Below are 17,918 nucleotides of genomic sequence, written 5' to 3'. Positions count from 1 at the left end.
TCACCACATCCTCACCAATACTTGTTATTTTCTGCTTGTTTTTTTTTTTTTTTTTTGTATAATTCTCATCCTAATGGGTGTGAAGTGGTACCTGATTGTGGTTTTGATTTTCAATTCCCTAATAATTATTGATATTGAGCATTTTCATGTGCTTATTGGCCATTTGTATAGCTGTTCTGGAGAAATCCAAGTCCTTTTGTCCTTTTTATTGACTGGGTTGTTTTTTGTTGTTGTTGAGTTACAAGTATTCTTTATATATTCTAGATAATAACCCCTTTCCAAGATGTGATTTGCAAATGTTTCTGCCCATTCTGTGGGTTGCCTCTTCACTCCGTTCATAGTGTCCTTTTGTGCACAAAGGTTTGATTTTGATTTGGTCAAATTTAGTCTTTTTTCATGTGTTTCCTGTGCCTTTAGTGTCATATCCAAGATACCACTGTCTTATTTTTTAACCTTCCTTTTTTAAAGTCTTCAATGTATATATTGGCAGGCTTTCCACATCAGGTCATATAGCTTCTTATCATTACTTTTATCAGTTGTAGAGTATTCCTTAGTATGGATATTCTTGTTTATGTAATCGTTCCCCTATTGATGGACATTTAGGTATGGTTCAGTCTTTCCTTTTACATGTATACATGTTAAAAACAAACAAAAAATCTGGAATGGACATTCGTCAAAGTGTTAGAAGTGATTATCTCTGGGCAATAGGATTAGAAAAAGATTTATTTTGTATTTTTGTTTATCTGCATTTTCTAATTTTTAATAATAAACAGGTATCTCTATTTAATAAAAACTTGCAAACTAGTCAATCAATATATTGATATCCTGTGCTTCACTAATTTCACTCTGGAGAGTTTATCCAAAAAAAATTGTTTTGCGTAAGTTAGACAAAAACATCTGCTTGAAGTAATTCATATCATTGATAATGTTCTAGTTTCATTTAGAAACAGACAATGTTCAGATAGGGGACTAGTGAGATAAAATATCATATATGAGCTTAGATTATTATGTGAACACAAAAATTAAATTATCAGAGTATGTAGCAGTGTGAAAAAACATCTATGAGGACCAGGATTTCCAGTAGGTAATTGTCTAGGCCAAGATCATGAAATTTTTCTGTGAAAAGTCAGATAGTACAGTAAATATTTTAGCCTTATTGAGCCATATGGTCTTCATTACTACAACTCAATTCTACCTTGATGAGCATAAACAGCCTTAATGAATGAATGAGGAGGTGTGGCTAGATTTGGCCCAGGGGCCACGGTTTGCAGACCCTCATCAAAGCACGTGGATTGGTCCACGAGAGTAAAGGCAATTGAGGTAGGCAGTGCATTTACTTTAAACGTTTCTTTAATGTTATTTAAGGGTGTATTTAAATGAAATTATGTAATATTCATCTGCTTTACACATAGTTGGTGATTTCCAAAGATTTATTTATTTTTTTCTTGAGACAGAGTCTCACTCTGTTGCCCAGGCTGGAGTCCAGTGGCACGTTCTCAGCTCATTGCAGACTCCACCTCCTGGGTTCCAGCAATTCTCCTGCCTCAGCCTCCTGGGTAGTTGGGACTACAGGCACACGCCATCACACCTGGTTAATTTTTGTATTTTTAGTAGAGATGGGGTTTCACCATCTTGGCCAGGCTAGTCTCAAACTCCTGACCTCAAGTGATCTGCCCACCTTGGCCTCCCAAAGTGCTAGGATTACAGAAATGAAATATAGTTAAGAATGTTTTGCAGACACCCCCAGTTTTGATTGACTTGCTCATTTTCATGGGCCTTTAGTATACTGGTTTTATTACAGTTGTGTTCTATTCTTTCCCAGGAGAAGAAAATGTAATTGCTGTTCCTTTGGGAAGTCGAAGTGTGAGAATTACAGTGAAAGGACCTGCCCACCTCTATAAGTAGAATTTAATCTTAACATTTTTTAATATCCTGAAGGTTTAGTTAGCCAAAAAAAAGAAACCAACAAGCAAAAAAACTTTCTCTAAGTTAATGGGTAATGTTACCAAACTTGCGTCCACTTACTTGGCACAGCAAAGCTAAACTCTGACATTAGGATTTGCAGCCAGAGACAGTGAAGCATTTATTGCAGAGCACCAAGCAAGGAGAATCAAACAGCTCATGCTTAAGACCTGAAATCCCTGATGTCTTACATGTAAGGATTTTTAAAGATAGGAGATAGAAGTTACAGGCAAAGTCACAAATTAATACATGGAGGCTATGCACTGGTTTGACCTGAAAAGGTGGAATATCTTGAAGTGGGGGCTTACAGACCATAGGTAGATTCAAATATTTTCTGATTTGCAATTGGTTAAGAAAGGGAAGTTTTGCCTAAAGACTTGGAGTCAGCAGAAAAGAATGTTAGATCTGGCCCTTGGGCGTGATCTCCACGTGCCTCAGAGAGAAATGTAGGATGAAGAAAGGCAGTGAGAGTTCAGCCTCAGTTCCCTCTTACCGGAGGTCTCTGTGCCAGTGGATCTATTTGGTGGGGATCTAGATTTCCTGAAAAACTATTCAGGGACATATGTTAAAATGTTATCTTTAGTTTCTATAGGGAACCATACATCCTGTGACTCTAACTTTTTCTGGCTATTGTTTTAATCCACTATTACCTTGTTGCTTGTGAAGTTGCTCATTACTTCTCAAGGCTAGCTAGGTGCCTGGAATTTCTCTTGAAGGAATTCAAGATTTTCCTTTATTTCCATTCTTGGGGTGGTGGTACTCTGTTGGGTACCCCCAAGTATTCTGTAGTGGGCAAAATAGCCTATATAACCAGGGAAATTATCTGTGTTGTACCCTGAATTTTTCTGTTCTCATACCCCAATGGGAAATTTACCTGTTTAAGATTAATCCCCTCATGGGAGAATAAAAACCAAATTTTATGTCAAATAAACTAGTTTTGTATAGGATGGCTGGGTGTGGTGACTCATGCCTGTAATGCCAGCTCTTTGAGAGGCTGTGGCAGGAGGATCACTTGAGTCTAGGAGTTTGAGACAAGCCTGGGCAGCACAGGAAGACCCCATCTCTACAAAAAATTTAAAAAAAATTAGCTAGGCATAGTGGCGCATGCCTGTAGTCCAAGCTACTCAAGAGGCTGAGGTAGTCCAAGGAGTAGCTTGGCTACTGCAGGCGTGTAGTCCAAGATCCTCCTTGAGCCTAGGAGTTCAAGGTTGCAGTGAGCTCTAATTGCACCACTGCAATCTGCCACTCCAGCCTGAGTGACACAGGAAGACCATGTCTCTAAAATAATAATAATACATGGAGAGTAAATTAAGATTTGGGAGTGTTCTGGAGATTTCAGCAAAGTGGGACAAAAAAACCAAAACAAAACAAACTTTAAAATACAAAACCTTATCAGTGAATATGGCTGATCAGAACAAGCCTTGCTGCTAGCACATCACAACTTCCCATCTAGGGGTCCCTGAAGGCCGACACTGGTTTCCCAGAATACTGCGAGTTTGAAACAATAAATAGATGATGGTGATGGTTTCACTCTGGGAATACACTGAAACCATTAAATTATGCATTTTAACAGGGCAAAGTTTATGGCATGCAAATTATACATGGAAAAGATGCTTAAAAATGCAGTAAATGGTCTTGATATTCTCATGATATTAAAGGCCATTCCCCAAAATTCAGCTCCAAAAATAGTTTTATAAATTGTAAAAACAAAATAAGTAAACAGTAAACAGAATAAGTAAAGGTGAACACTTTGAGGCAAAAATTCGTTTATGTGTATATGTTCTGGCATATTCAACATAACTTTATATTCAAGACTGGCGCTCGTCCAAGAACAGGGCTCAAAAGTGTTCCCATTTCTCCAAGAGTGACAAATCTGTTGCTTGGACTATTTTCCTTTCTGAACAATCTCACAATTGGCAGTAGAAGTATTTCTGAAAGTTATCCTTCTTTGCTGATGAATAGAACTGGCTTCATTTACAAAGGACTTAGTTAACATTTCTGAATATCTAAATATAGAAGTGGTTTTATTTCCTGGATTTATACAACTTTTTTCTTAATTTTTATTTGTAAAAGAGATATTTCTGAAATGAAGATTATTTTGCAGTAATAAATCATTCTTTTAACATCCACATTAACTATAACTATCCAAAAGACTGCATTACTAAGAACTGAAAATACCTAGCAACATTAATATCAGTCTCTTTGCTGTGGAGTGAATTTTCATTACAGAATATCCATCTGACATACTGCCTAGAGGTGTTTGTTCAGATCCTGAATTTCCAGTCCTGTCCCAAGCCTGGCCACAGCATTATGGGGAGCACACAGCCCCAAATTTTCCAGGAGTGCATCCCTTCAAAAATGGAAGCAATAAGCAGATCCCTGCAAAACAGGTTTTATTGTAGCAAAACCTTAGCATTAAATGTGTTTGACTAGCAATAAACTTCAGAAGCCAAGAGGTCATAAACCAAAAACCTCCAATTCGATTGGAAGAATATTTTCCCTTTAAGTCCTATCTAAGGACCATATATAGAGATGTATAAATATAAGCATGGATACAGTACCTAATGACCAATCAAAGGAAATTGACATGAATTAAATTAGCATATACTATATAAATACAGCTCTACTGTACATATAAGTTTGATGTATTTATAACTATGTTAGCCATGCTAAACACTCATTCCACGTTTACCTGACAGTACTTTCGTGGCCTTTAGAATTTAGGAAGACCTCTTGGGGATGGTTACCATGACCCTGCCTTTTTTGAAAGAAGCCTGAACTGATACTTCTCAATGCAAATCCTTCAACTAGAAGCAATTAGAAGCATTCATCATTTTCTAGGCATAATTTCTTTTACAAATAACTAGTAGTGGATTAAAATATTTAAAGGCATCACTAGAGACCTGAGTTGTGAAGATTTGGGGATACAAGAAAGTCTTGATTTCTAATTTTTACTCTTTTTGAGACTACCTATCATATCTTCCTCAACACTTCCCTCCCTCCCCTCAATATTAAGTCTGGAGAGGAGAAAGAAGTTGGGCCGTGGGCAGCAGGAAAGAAGGCTCACACTCTCTTCCCTTAATTCTGGTGGGGATGTTTATAAGCTTCCTGGGGTCTCCTACACACTAACCACCTTGCTGCGGAAACCACAGAGGGTCAGTGAAACCTCTGAGAACCAAAGGGCTTGTGCATGCAGCTCTCACTAGCCATGAATCACACATTGTGAACAACATGGGGCTGCAGTAAATATAGGGAAATGGTGGAAATTAATAAAAACTTAAAGGTATCCATAAGTCAATACATCATCTGAATTGTTGATTGAAACACCACAAACTCCTTTTTTTGTCATTTAAGAGGCACCAGCACAAAGGAGAAGCAAGTTTGCCACCAATAAAAATGACAATTTTAAAGAACTGCATCGGCCTCCACCTTGCCGTGGATTTGGCACAATGGCTTTGTTAATCCAGATTATCAGAATTGTTTGCGTCCATAAACTCTACATTCACCAAATCAGTTTACCAGTCTTTCTTCACCCACCTTTGACTCTGCTTACCCATTTACACAATTGAGGTCAAAACACCTGCTTTCTGCCTCCTAGATAGGCAACCAGTGTTTGTGCTTTAGATAACCAGAAGCCTTTTGAAATACTCAAATTAAAAATATTTTACAATAAGCGTACCATTTAGTGGAAAGCAGAGTGGTTTGGGTAATTTATGTGAACTTGAAAATTGTTTTTGCTACTTGTGTTTTTATATCCGTGTCACTGAGACTCTTAGACACTGTTAAAATAGTGGCTAGATTCTGTATTAAAAACAAAATATCAAAACCAAGTTAACAAAAATGCTGGCCTTTGGTTTAGGGAATGGATATCATAGCAACTGGTCCTCCCTTCCTCCCAGATTACCTTCCCAGATTTTTACACCCCCTGCCCCAACTCTGTATCCCGATCTGCAACTCGGAACACTGTGGTCCAGAAGGTTAGCACAGTGGGAAAGCAATTACTACCCCAACACAGCCGCGAATCCATTGCATGCTACTTGAATTTAATCAAGTCATTTCAGGCTAAATCAGTGTCTAGAAACTTGTATTTTGCATGCCTTCTGTGAGGATGCGTTATGTCCCACTTCATTTTGCGTCTTGATATTGCCTTAATGCTCTTAATGCTCATCGTTTTGTTTTTCTCATTGACTTTAGAGACATCCACCGTAGGTCCCACTTACTATCTCCAGTTCCCCATTTCATTTTTACTGACAACTCACTTTGTAACACTCAGTTTTATGTCTTCATTGGAACTAGGAAATGAATTTAATCTCACACTTTCCAAAAATCTATTGCGGTCATGGAGATCAGGGCCAAAGTGGTTGGGGTTTTGTATGCCTAAAAGTAGCCAGCATTATTCTTCGACCGCTAGTGACTCCTCCAGATCAAGTAGCTCATGTCCAGCCTTTGAATTTTCCCAGGAAAGTTCCCAGCCTGCCTGTCAGGGATGATCAGGGATGTCTCCTAATGCCTGTTACGCAGTCTGCCCAGGGCACTTGAATTCCTGCAGCTGCTCCAGTGACAGAGAAAAATCCAGCAAATGAAAACAATCAAAGCCCAGCAGGCTATGGATGGAAGCTCCCTAATGCCAGACTATTTTGTCGCATTTTATCAGCTTTCCATTTTTGACCCTCAACGGAGTTTTGGTTCTTCTGTGTTCTTTGTTTGAGATTGTTAAAGACTGGTATGATATCACTGAATCAAGTGTGGGTTTTAGAATAGAGTTGGACCTGAGAGATTGTCTGCTCTGACTCCTCATTTTAGATATGAGGCAATGAAAACCCAAGGCAGAAAGTTAGAGAAAAATACAGGGCCAGAAACGCAGGTGCCCCAGAACCTAGCTGTATATACATTTTTTATTGCCTCTGTCAACATGAAACCAGATCTACTAAGTATGGTGACACTTAGAAAATAAAAGAAAGAAAAGAAAGAGGGAGGAAAGACAGAAATTTAAATGAAGTAGAAATGCTTTTTTGTTTAAACTGTGATAAGCCAACATTTTTTTCTGTAGGAAATCTTAAAAGCACTTTTGTTCATGTGAAAGCAAATTCGAATAAAGGGGTTTCATGCACAAGGGAGGTCTTTGTGGCAATGCAGTGGTTCTGTATTTTGACTGTGGTGGTGGGTGATAAAATGGCATTGAACTCTATGCACATATTGTACCAGTGGCAATTTCCTGGTTTTGATATTCAACTATGCTTTTGTAACATGTAAACATTAGACAAAAGGGAATGAAGTTTACAAAGGACCTCTCTATACTATTTTTGCAACTTCCTGTTAATCTAGAATTATTTCAAAATGAAAAGTTTTGTTTGATAAAAAGCAAATTTGAAATTTGCTGTGATTTTTGTCTAAAAGAGTAGGCATAAGATCTTTTGAACAAGAAATAAAATGAGTGAACATAGCTTTACTTTGAGTATTAGCTAAATCATGAAAACATATAAAGAAAGAAAAGTTTTCTCTTTCCCCTTATGCTAGAAATGGCTCCAAAGAATTAAGTAGAACTATTTGGGCCTGCCACCCTTGTTAGCTCCTTTTTTATGGGCAATTAAAAATCTGATATATCTATTCCACCAATATCAATTAATGTTTGTAAACTGAGTGGCTATTTTGACATTGTTTTGATATCATATACTGACATTGTGCTTGCTAAAATGTCTTTTGTAATAAAATGCCTTTAAGATTGTTTCTTATTTGAATCGTATATTTTAATTTTAGTTATTGAATCAAAAACACTTCAAGGAAGCAAAGGAGAACACAGCTTTAACAGCCCCGGAGTCTTTGTCATAGCAAACACAACAGTGGAATTTCAGAGGGCTCCGAAAGGCAAACTTTTAAGATTCCAGGACCTCTGATGGCTGATTTCATCTTCAAGGTAGGATGATCTTCTTCATAAACTTCATGTACCTGAATCCCAGAACATCTTGATTTTTAAAACAATAAGTTTGTTTAGCAAGAGGTCATCAATCATTGTTTTTTATACAGAGCATGTGTCATCAATATTTCCATATTGGCAGTCCATTCTTAAAAATTGTTCAGCACTCTTAAATTTCTGCTCCTAACCCTGACAGTTAAAGAACAAACTTCACTTTTATGGGGGAAGGATTGATTCTGTATTTATAATCTCTGGTTGCTTTGTTCAGTTTGTTTGCTGGTTTAAGAAACAGGGTCTCCCTGTGTTGCTCAGGCTGGTGCAGTGGCTGCAATCATAGCCTTGAACTCTTGGGCCCAAGTGATCCTTCTGCCTCAACCTCCCGAGTAGCTGTGTTCAGTTTCAGATAGAGTTTGGTGAAAATGGCCGATGGTTAAATGCACCATATCCTAAACCAGTATTGTGCCGCTGCATGTCTTCTTGCAAAGGAGAGCAGAGACAACAGGGGCTCATTTCTTACCCTCCTTTAAGATGGTTATCCTTAAGGCATCTTTACTTCAACCTTCAGCCCTTAGAACATGCAGTCTTGCAGTGGGCTGATTCAAGATCAGGATTTGCTTCCCCAGATGTTCTATGACAGATACTTGTCACAAGATACCTTCAGAAGAACTCTTCTTCTCTGGAACCATGAGCCTATGTCCCCTTTCTGGATGCTGCTGGGGCATCTTCCCTCATTCAGAGGACATGAAGTATAGTGGCCAATATATTTCCAAGGTGACACAGTTAGATACTCTTCTGATAAATTTGAAAATGCCTAAGAAATGAAAAAGATAGTTCAGTGTGTGGTTTTGCCTTATCCTGTTTCAGAAACCCATTCCAAAATGTAAATGGAAGCTAAAAAATAGCCCCAATTACCAGTTATAGTTTTCTGTATGAAAAAAACCCTTTAGCTTTAAAAAGCTGTCTCTGTTCTACATATTAATTTGTCACGGAATGTTTCACTGAGACATCAGTTGTGTCATCAGAGGAGCATGCACGGAGGTAGATGAGAGTTGCTAACTCATCCCAATCCCTGAGATACAAATTCAGCCTGCAGTGGGACCTGCCAAGTGTTGGCCTGCACAGTGTATTGTTTTGTTTCTGAAACTTTGGATTTTGAATAATCAACACTTAAAAATTGAGAGATTTTTACATCAGAAGATCAGGTTTTTTTTTTTTTTCTTCTGCTTCTCTGTAAAAATGGGAAGAGCTTGCATTTTACAATAGCAATAAGTGACTGTAACTGGGGAACAGCTGCCTTCCAGTCTCGGGTCTGCCGTGGTCCACACCACTATGTATTGTGTCCCTAACACTAAAGGCGTAAGTGGTTGGTTGCCATTCATCCTGATCTGGGCATTTATATCATCTGCCTAGCCGCCACAGACAGTTATGTTTCTGACTTCTGTGTCACATCCTTAAAGCATTGATCCAGTAGTCTTCTTAGGCAGTCATATTATGAAAGGTTTTGGGGAAGCCATAATTACCTTTTTTTTTTAAAGTCTCTCTGGTCTATTGTTATGGCATAAATTCTATTTTCTTGCCCTCCTTAGGGCCTTCCTATGTGATTCTCAAGTAGAAAATATACACCACACACACACACACACACACACACACACACACAGACACACACACACACACACACACACACACACACACACTTTTTGTTCTCTTTTAATTACTACTCAGAGAATCTGTATTCTTCTCAAGTCAACTTGGAGGTCCTTGACTGAATAGGAGATATTAATACAATGATGAAATGATGAAAGTACCCACAAAGATTAGTATTTCAAGATACTGTTTGGTTACAGTATCAGCATCAGTAGATCTTAACAATATATTGTTTATTGATACCATTTATAAAAACACATGTAAACTGCATATTTCTATGAGTTTGTATGTACACACACATATATGTATATGTATATTTTTAAAAATAATTTGGAAGGATACATTTCAAAATGGAAACACTAAAAAAAACAGTGACTATTTTAGAGGGGATAACATTTTATAATATCTAATTCTTAAAATAATGTTTAAAAGGAAGAATGTGGCTGGGTGTGGTGGTTCATGCCTATAATCCCAGCACTTAGGGAGGCCAAGGCGGGTGGATCACCTGAGGTCAGGAGTTCGAGACCAGCCTGTCCAACATGACGAAACCCTGTCTCTACTAAAAATACAAAAGTAGCCGGGTGTGGTGGTGCGCACCTGTAATCCTAGCTACTCGGGGGGCTGAGGCAGGAGAATCACTTGAACCCAGGAGGCGGAGGTTGCAGTGAGCCAAGATCGCACCACTGCATTCCAGCCTGGGCAGCAGAGCAAGATTCCGTCTCAAAAAAAAATAATTAAAAAATAAATAATAAAAAGTAAATGGAAGAATGAATTCACATATCACGTGCATAATTAAAAATTACTTTACACCTTCTTGTCCGAATTATGTATTCACCTTTTAATAGAGTACATTTAAAAGAAAATGTGTGTGTGTGTGTGTGTGTGATGGAGTCTCACTCTGTCACCCAGGATGGAGTGCAGTGGCACGATCTCAGCTCACTGCAGCCTCCTCCTGAGTAGCTGGGATTACAGGCATGCACCACCATACCTGGCTAATTTTTTTTTTTTAATTTTTAGTAGGGATGGGGTTTCACCATGTTGGTCAGGCTGGTCTCCAACTCCTGATCTCAAATGATCCACCTGCCTTGGTCTCCCAAAGAGCTGGGATTACAGACGTGAGTTACCGCGCCCAGCCAATAGAGTACATTTTAACAGCATGTTCGGTGTACACTGTCTGCATTCATATTCAGTCCTCTATGTTCCTGTCTCTGAGTTCTGACTCTCTCAGATTTAATAAACAGTTCTGGACTTTGACTTCAACTCCTGGAAAGCTTTTGATCTCTCCAGACTGAAAAGGTGTTTTGAAAAATACGTTTATCAAAGAGGGTGTTACATACAACTGTCTGACTCATGCATAAATGGAGCCTCATTTTCATACCTACGGCAATTGTCCCTCATGGATGTGGTGTACTTAGTGGGGGAGAATGTGGCAAAATTGGAGACGCTTATGATGAAGTCAGAATGGCTCTGATGTTGTTTTTTTCCTGACTTGGGAGCTTGTCCAAATAATGTGGGTTTCTAGGAAGTATCCTTTTCCATCAGTTCCTTTGTTTTTTTTTTTTTTTTTTTTTTTTGGTTCCAAACATTGTAGTATTTCCCAGCCTGTGTTGTTGCTAAGATAAGGAACTCTTTGCTTCCATTCATCTCCTCCTGGCCCGTCACACAATCAAGTTATGGCTGTACTTTGAGTGGGAGGTTAAAAGTGCCTGTGAGGTCACTGATGACAGTCAGCCCTATGTCCCTGTGTTTCATTGTATCTCTTTCCATTCCAGTCAACCAACAGAAGCTAGTCTATAAACGGGAGACCTGGCTTCCGCCTGAGAGAGGATGAGGCGGTGACTACCAGCCCTGCATATTCAGTGCTCATTTAGCACAGCTGTGGGTGCGCTGAGCCAGGTGGAGGCACATGCTTTGCTACAGTTCATGTAGTAGACCTACTTCATGGGCTTTTGATAACTGTACTGTTGAACACTGCTGTATTCTTACATAAAGAGTGACATATGTAGACATCAATGGGATGTTAGGTGGTCTTATAGGTATTGTTGCTCAGATTTTGCAGCTTAGCATCTCACTGTACCAATGAGAAAAAAATTTCTTTTTTCTACTCTTTAAGAAGCTATATTTTCATGGTTGGACCATTCTTGAAAATTGCACATCTCCTTCTTCCAGTGGATTTCTCATTGTATATGCTTGTTTTCCCGAAAATCCTGTTTCCCTTTTTTCATTTTTTTTTTTATTTGTATGTAGCTACAGGGCCTCACTATATTGCCCAGTCTGGTTTTGAACTCGTGACCTCAAGCAATCCTCCTGCCTCAGCCTCCCAAATTGCTGGGATTACAGGTGTGAGCCACCATGCCCAGCCCTCAATGACCTGTTTTTCATGGATGACCCTTGTTATAGCACTAAGGGGTATTTTGCATTAGGGCCCTGCTTCTTCAATATGCGCATGTTGCCACCAGGTAGCAGTAGTGAGTCTCGGCTAAGTACAGTAGCTGATGCCATGTGCTTCATTGATTGACAGCGAGATAGACGCTATTCATTCAGTGAGAATTTACTGAATATTTGCATCTATGAGTAGATGTTTGTGAATATCAATTTTAAGTATATTCCCATGAGGATATCTAAAAAAATAAAATTAAATTACTTGGATAAAGACATCTTTCCATGGTTAATTTTTAACTACTATTGGTAGCTTTTCTCATCTTTTAAAATATATATATATCTTCAGGGAGAAGAAAACGTTTCTCTTCTTTGGGCTCTGAAATCTTCCTTTTTCAGCCAGTTGTCTTCTTAGGGATTCATGTTTTTTCCACTCTCATATTTTGTGTTTCTTCAGGAAAATGTTTTCTGATTGCTTTTCTACTAGTCCCCAGTTGTACAATCTCTGTCTTCAGTTTCCTCAGCTCTAGATATCTTTTATGCTGTCAACTCATTAGCCTCTTTTCTTTGTGGGGAGTTATGATAGTATATTTACCTTATGTGGGGATAGAGGATTTGAAACTGCCTGTCTTCGTTCTCTCAAAGAACACATTGGAGGCTTGCAATGCGGTGCAGATCGAGGCTACATTTACACATTCACAGGTGTTTCAAAACTCTGCAAGACACAGTTTTAGAGTCAGTGCCTGTATTAGCTTCACAAGACTGTTGTTAGTGAGTACCATAGCTGAGTGGCCTAAACAGCCGAATTTATTGTCCCACAGTTCTGGAGCCCGAAAGTCCAAAATCAGGGTGTTGGCAGGATCAGTTTCTTCTGAGGGCTGTGAGGGAGAAGCTGTCTTACGCCTCTCACCTCAATTCTTAGACTTCAGGCATCATCTTCCCTCTGTGCGTGTCTGGCTCTGGGTCCAAATTTCTCAATTTCTCCCATGCCTTTTTTTTTTTTTTTTTTTTTGAGACAGAGACTCACTATGTCACCTAGGCTGAAGCGCAGTGGCACAATCTCGGCTCACTGTAACCTCTGCTTCCTGGGTTCAAGCAACTCTTCTGCCTCAGCCTCCTTAGTAGCTGAGACTACATGCACACGCCACCCTGCTGGGCTAATTTTTATATTTTTAGCAGAGATGGGGTTTCGCCATGTTGGCCAGGCTGGTCTTGAACTCCTAGGCTCAAGCTATCCACCCATCTCTGCCTCCCAAAGTACTGGAGTTACAGGCATGAGCCACCACACCTGGCCAGTCCAAATTTCCCCTTTTTATAAGGACACCACTCATAATGGATTAAGTCCTCCCAGTTACCTTACCCTAACTACATTGGCAAAGACTGTATTTCCAAATAAGATAGTATTCTGAGATACTGTGGGCTACGGTGGGCTAGGCTTTCAACATGTTGTTTTGGGGGCACACAATTCAACCCATAACAGTGCCAGCAGAAAAGAAAATTTACCTATTTCCTCATGCCTTACAATCATTGGGATTCTGTCTCATCCTAAGCATTTGTCGTCCATTCCAAAGGCAGAAACTTTTAGAATATTGCATATTTTACTGTAATGTGGTCTGTTGAAGGAAATTTCTTGGTTAAAGCAATTCATATACTGCTTTAGTAATTACCAGCATTCACAGCTAAGATACATGTATAAATGTAGACATACTATGAATAGTTTTATATAAAAATCTATTTCATAAATTTTGGAAATTCTTTTGAAGTGGCCAAGTCAAGTAGTTGAATTTGAATACCATTGACCTTTTTTGTTTGTTTGTTTTTGAGATAGGGTCTTGCTCTGTCACCCAGGCCAAGTACAGGCTGCAAGTAATCCTCTGGCCTCAGCCTCCCAACTACCTGGGACTACAGGCACACAACCCCACAGCCAGCTAATTTTTAATTTTTTTGTAGAGACAGAGTCTCACTATGTTACCCAGGCTGGCCTTGAACTCCTGAGCTCAAGAACCCTCCCGCCTCAGCCTCCTAAAGAGCTGGATTAGAGGTGTGAGCCACCATGCCTGGCCACATACTTTTATTATAAAACTCATTTTCCTCATCAAACAGTGCTAATACACTTTTGCAAATGTCAATGTGCATTTCACTTTTGCCATTCTCTGTACTTCACCATCTCCTTTGTCAGCAGAGCTGTTTGCCCTGCGGACTTGACAGCAGTGGTATGGCAGGTGAGTAATTAGCTGGAGTGCAGGAGAAAGCATTCATGTTCATCTTTTCATGATTAAAGTAGGGTTATTATTATTTTTAGCTTAGTCTTTTGTTTTGAAAGCCACTCTTAGTGGAGAGAGATGAAGATTTTCCAAATTGATTTAGTCTCCACAACATTTCCAGGGCCAAGCCTGGGGTCCTAACCCATAGCACATCTTCTGTAACATGGAGAGGTTGCTCCTTTCTCCAGCAAGGCTGCGCCTCAGTCTAGTGTCCTCAGGAGGATGTGCACACAGGGCATGTCCAGCCAGGATGTGGAAAGCCTTCTCCCTCTCCTGGTGCCAGGACAAAGGAAGCGGGCAGCGAGTCATGTTTCATGATGGTGGTCGCTCTCCAGGGCAGGGAGGCTTTCAGGGAGAGCCAAAAGCAGAAAAGGAGCTTTTGCTCCCTTCCCAGGCAGAGCTCCCAGAGGAAAGCACCTCACAGAAATCCCACCTCCATCAGCAACCCAGAGAAGCCGCACGAGAGTGAAGGTGGAATTAGTGCCCTGAAATGTTCAGTCACAGGTTGAGTCTGGGTTTAGCTCCCCGGAGTCTCCTTCAGTTCCTGAGTGGTAATGGAAGACATCTAGAAAATTTAATGTACTCTTGACTGGCCAGGGGGTGACAAGGTGGTGGCAAAATGACCCTTCAGCAGAGAGGTGTAGGTAGAGAGACTATGGGTTCTATTTTGTGCAGAAAAGGCCCAGTTTGTGCCTGTGACCCCAGCTGAATTGTTAGTAGCTCCTCCTTTCACTCTCAGAGCCATCCTGGCATGAACAATAAAGCCGATGGTCTCCCTAGTGCAGAGCTCTAAGCCAGCCAAGGATTGGATGGGGTCCCAGCCACACCACCGAGAACGTGCAGCAAGACAACAATGGCAGTGTCGAGGGACTAGGGGAAAGAGAGTGTGCCCACTGGCAGCAATTAGGGCCCGTTTGAGGATATCGTGCATGGATTTGAGTCAGTTGCTGTATATTTGCCCTGCACTGGAAGTAAAAGGCACTGATCCAGGTGTCACATGTGGACAAGATGATGTGATCCCCGGAAGCCCAGTGGGCCATTTTCTTTCTTGTGGACCTTCTCAGCGAGGAAACCTCAGAAACTCCACAGTAGACCTTTTACCACCTCTCATCGACAAGAATTGGGTCACGTGCCCACTCTATACCATCCACTGCTGTGTTCATCTGGGTCCTCTAAGAATCAAATGCAAGGCAGGATGAGAAGTGCAAGAAACTTATTTAGGAAATGCCTGTGAGAAAAAAGAGGGAGAGAAAGCAGGGTGATGCTGAGAGAGCCATCAGATTGCACTGAAAATCTGACCATGAGTGAAGGAGAGAGGGAAGGAAGGAAGGTTGGATGCAAGCATCTTAAATGCAGTAGGTTCTAGGAGAATTCAGCAAAGCTGGAGAGGAAACCCTGAGCCAATGTCATTCATCATAGGCCTCCAGTGTCTCCCAAGAATGGCTCTGCCTTCAATACCCTTGCTGTGCTTAGTCACTGGCTAGGAGAATCCCATGGGAAGCTTGACCCAGAACTGGGGCTGTTGGCCAGTGACACCCTTTGCAGTTGTGTATCTGAGCAGAACACTCATTGGTCCTGCCACTAGCAAGGTAAATGTGAGCATGGTGATTCACTTAGAACAATCAGGATGTGCGGTGGCTCACGCCTGTAATCCCAGCACTTTGGGAGGCTGAGGCAGGCAGATCCCGAGATCAGGAGAACGAGACCATCCTGGCCAACATGGTGAAACCCCGTCTCTACTAATATACAAAAATTAGCTGGGCATGGTGGCAGGCGCCTGTAATCCCAGCTACTTGGGAGGCTGAGGCAGGAGAATCACTTGAACCCAGGAGGCGGAGGTTGCAGTGAGCCGAGATTGCACAACTGCACTCTGGCTGGGTGACAGAGCGAGACTCCTTCTCAAAAAAAAAAAAAAACAATCAGGATGTACATGTAAGACACAGGAGGGAGGAATGAACATGAACAAAATTGAGTGTCTGTAGAATGGAAAGGAGAAATGGATGCTGGTAGGGAATGGAATGTGTCTACTATGCTTAGGATTTCTCTTTCTGTAACACATCTAGCTTAATGCCTTTTCTCTTTCTTTTTTTTTTCTTTTCTTATTTTTCTTTTCGGTGGTAATGGAGAAGACTTAGAAACCATTTATGTTTCTCTTAGGCTTATTATTTTAGCCAATTTTGAAATTTACATTTTTCTAGAGAAGTATCCAATTCATCTCATTTTTGAAACTTAGCTCTTCAAATGTAATCATGGTATTCCCTTATTGTTAAAAACAGTCTCCTCTTTACCTATAACAATGTCTCTTTCATTCCTAAACTCGTTTATTGGTTCCTTGCATAGTTGTTGTTTTGTTCAGACCATCCAAACATTGTCTCTGAGACATCTAACGACTAGATTTTTGTTTTGTTCATTAATGCAGAGGTTTTTTTACATTTCTATTTATATAAGTTTTTATTTCTTTTATCTTTGTCTGGATTTATTTTGGTGTTATATTTTCAGCTGCTAGAGCTGAATTCTTAATTCATTCTATTTCCATTTTTTTCTCCATTGAATGTATTTAGGGCTATCAGTTTCCCTATACAGAAGTTCTGAATTTTACTGTAGTGTAGTTTATCGGTCTTTAACATTTTACTTAGTGCTATTTGTATTCTGGTTGAGAAATCTGCCTCATCCAGAATTATGAAGAAATTCTTCTTTTTGTTTTTGTTTGTTCGTGGTTTTTTTTTTTTTTTTTTTTTTTTTTTGAGATGCGGTCTTGCTGTGTTGCCCAGGCTGGGGTTCAGTAGCACAATCATGACTTACTGCAGCTTTGACCTCCTGGGCTCAAGTGATTCTCTCACCTCAGCCTTCCAAGTAGTTGGGACTACATGTGCACGCCACCATGCCTGGATATTTATTTATTTATTTATTTATTTGAGTCTCGCTCTGTCGCCCAGACTGGAGTGCAGTGGCATGATCTCACCTCACTGCAACCTCCACCTCCTGGGTTCAAGCTATTCTCCTGCCTCAGCCTCTTGTGTAACTGGGATTACAGGTGTATGCCACCATACCCAGCAAGTGTTTTGTATTTTTAGTAGAGACAGGGTTTCACCCTTTTGGCCAGGCTGGTCTTGAACTCCTGACCTCAAGTGATCCACCCACCTCAGCCTCCCAAACTGCTGGGATTACAGGTGTGAGCCACTGTGCCTGGCCAAATTAAAAAAAAAAAAATTTTTTTTTTGTAGTAACAGGATCCAGCTGTGTTGCCCAGGCTGGTCTCAAACTTCTGAGCTCAAGCATTTCTCCCACCTTGGTCTCCCAAAGTCCTGGGAATACATGCCCAGCCCTTCAGATATTCTTCTATGTTTGTGTTTGGAAGCCTTAATGTTTTTCCTTTCACACCAAAGGCTATAATCCATCTAGAAATTAGTTTGTATACATTGTGAGGTATAATAGAATCAATATTTTTTCTATATGACTGTTTAATTGACCTAGAGCCATTAGGTGAGGAATGATCTGTTGCCTATTTCTCTGAAGTCTGGTAATAACAATGTATTTATGGACCCTACTTTGTTTCATTGATCTGTTTGTTTATTTGTGCCAAAACCATTGTGATATATCTACTGTAGCATTAAAATAAGTCTTGATATCTGGAAGTGTAAGTTTCAGCTTTGTTCTTGCAGATTATCTTTGCTTTCCTTGACACTGCATTCTTATATCGTTGAAATCAGCTTGTCTGTTTTTAAAAATCTGCTGGATTTTGATTGGAACTGCAT

General features: G+C 40.1%; 1 pseudogene; it reads left to right on the top strand.

Moving 5' to 3' along the window:
- The window catches only part of LOC134738383 (ADAMTS-like protein 3), a 100,854-nt pseudogene that overhangs the window by 54,272 nt on the left and 28,664 nt on the right, over positions 1 to 17,918 (top strand).

This window comes from Pongo pygmaeus, chromosome 16 (genome assembly GCF_028885625.2).
Source record: "Pongo pygmaeus isolate AG05252 chromosome 16, NHGRI_mPonPyg2-v2.0_pri, whole genome shotgun sequence".
Lineage (NCBI taxonomy): Eukaryota > Metazoa > Chordata > Mammalia > Primates > Hominidae > Pongo > Pongo pygmaeus.
Note: the sequence above shows the minus strand (reverse complement) of the source record. Positions and strands in the feature narration are given on the sequence as shown.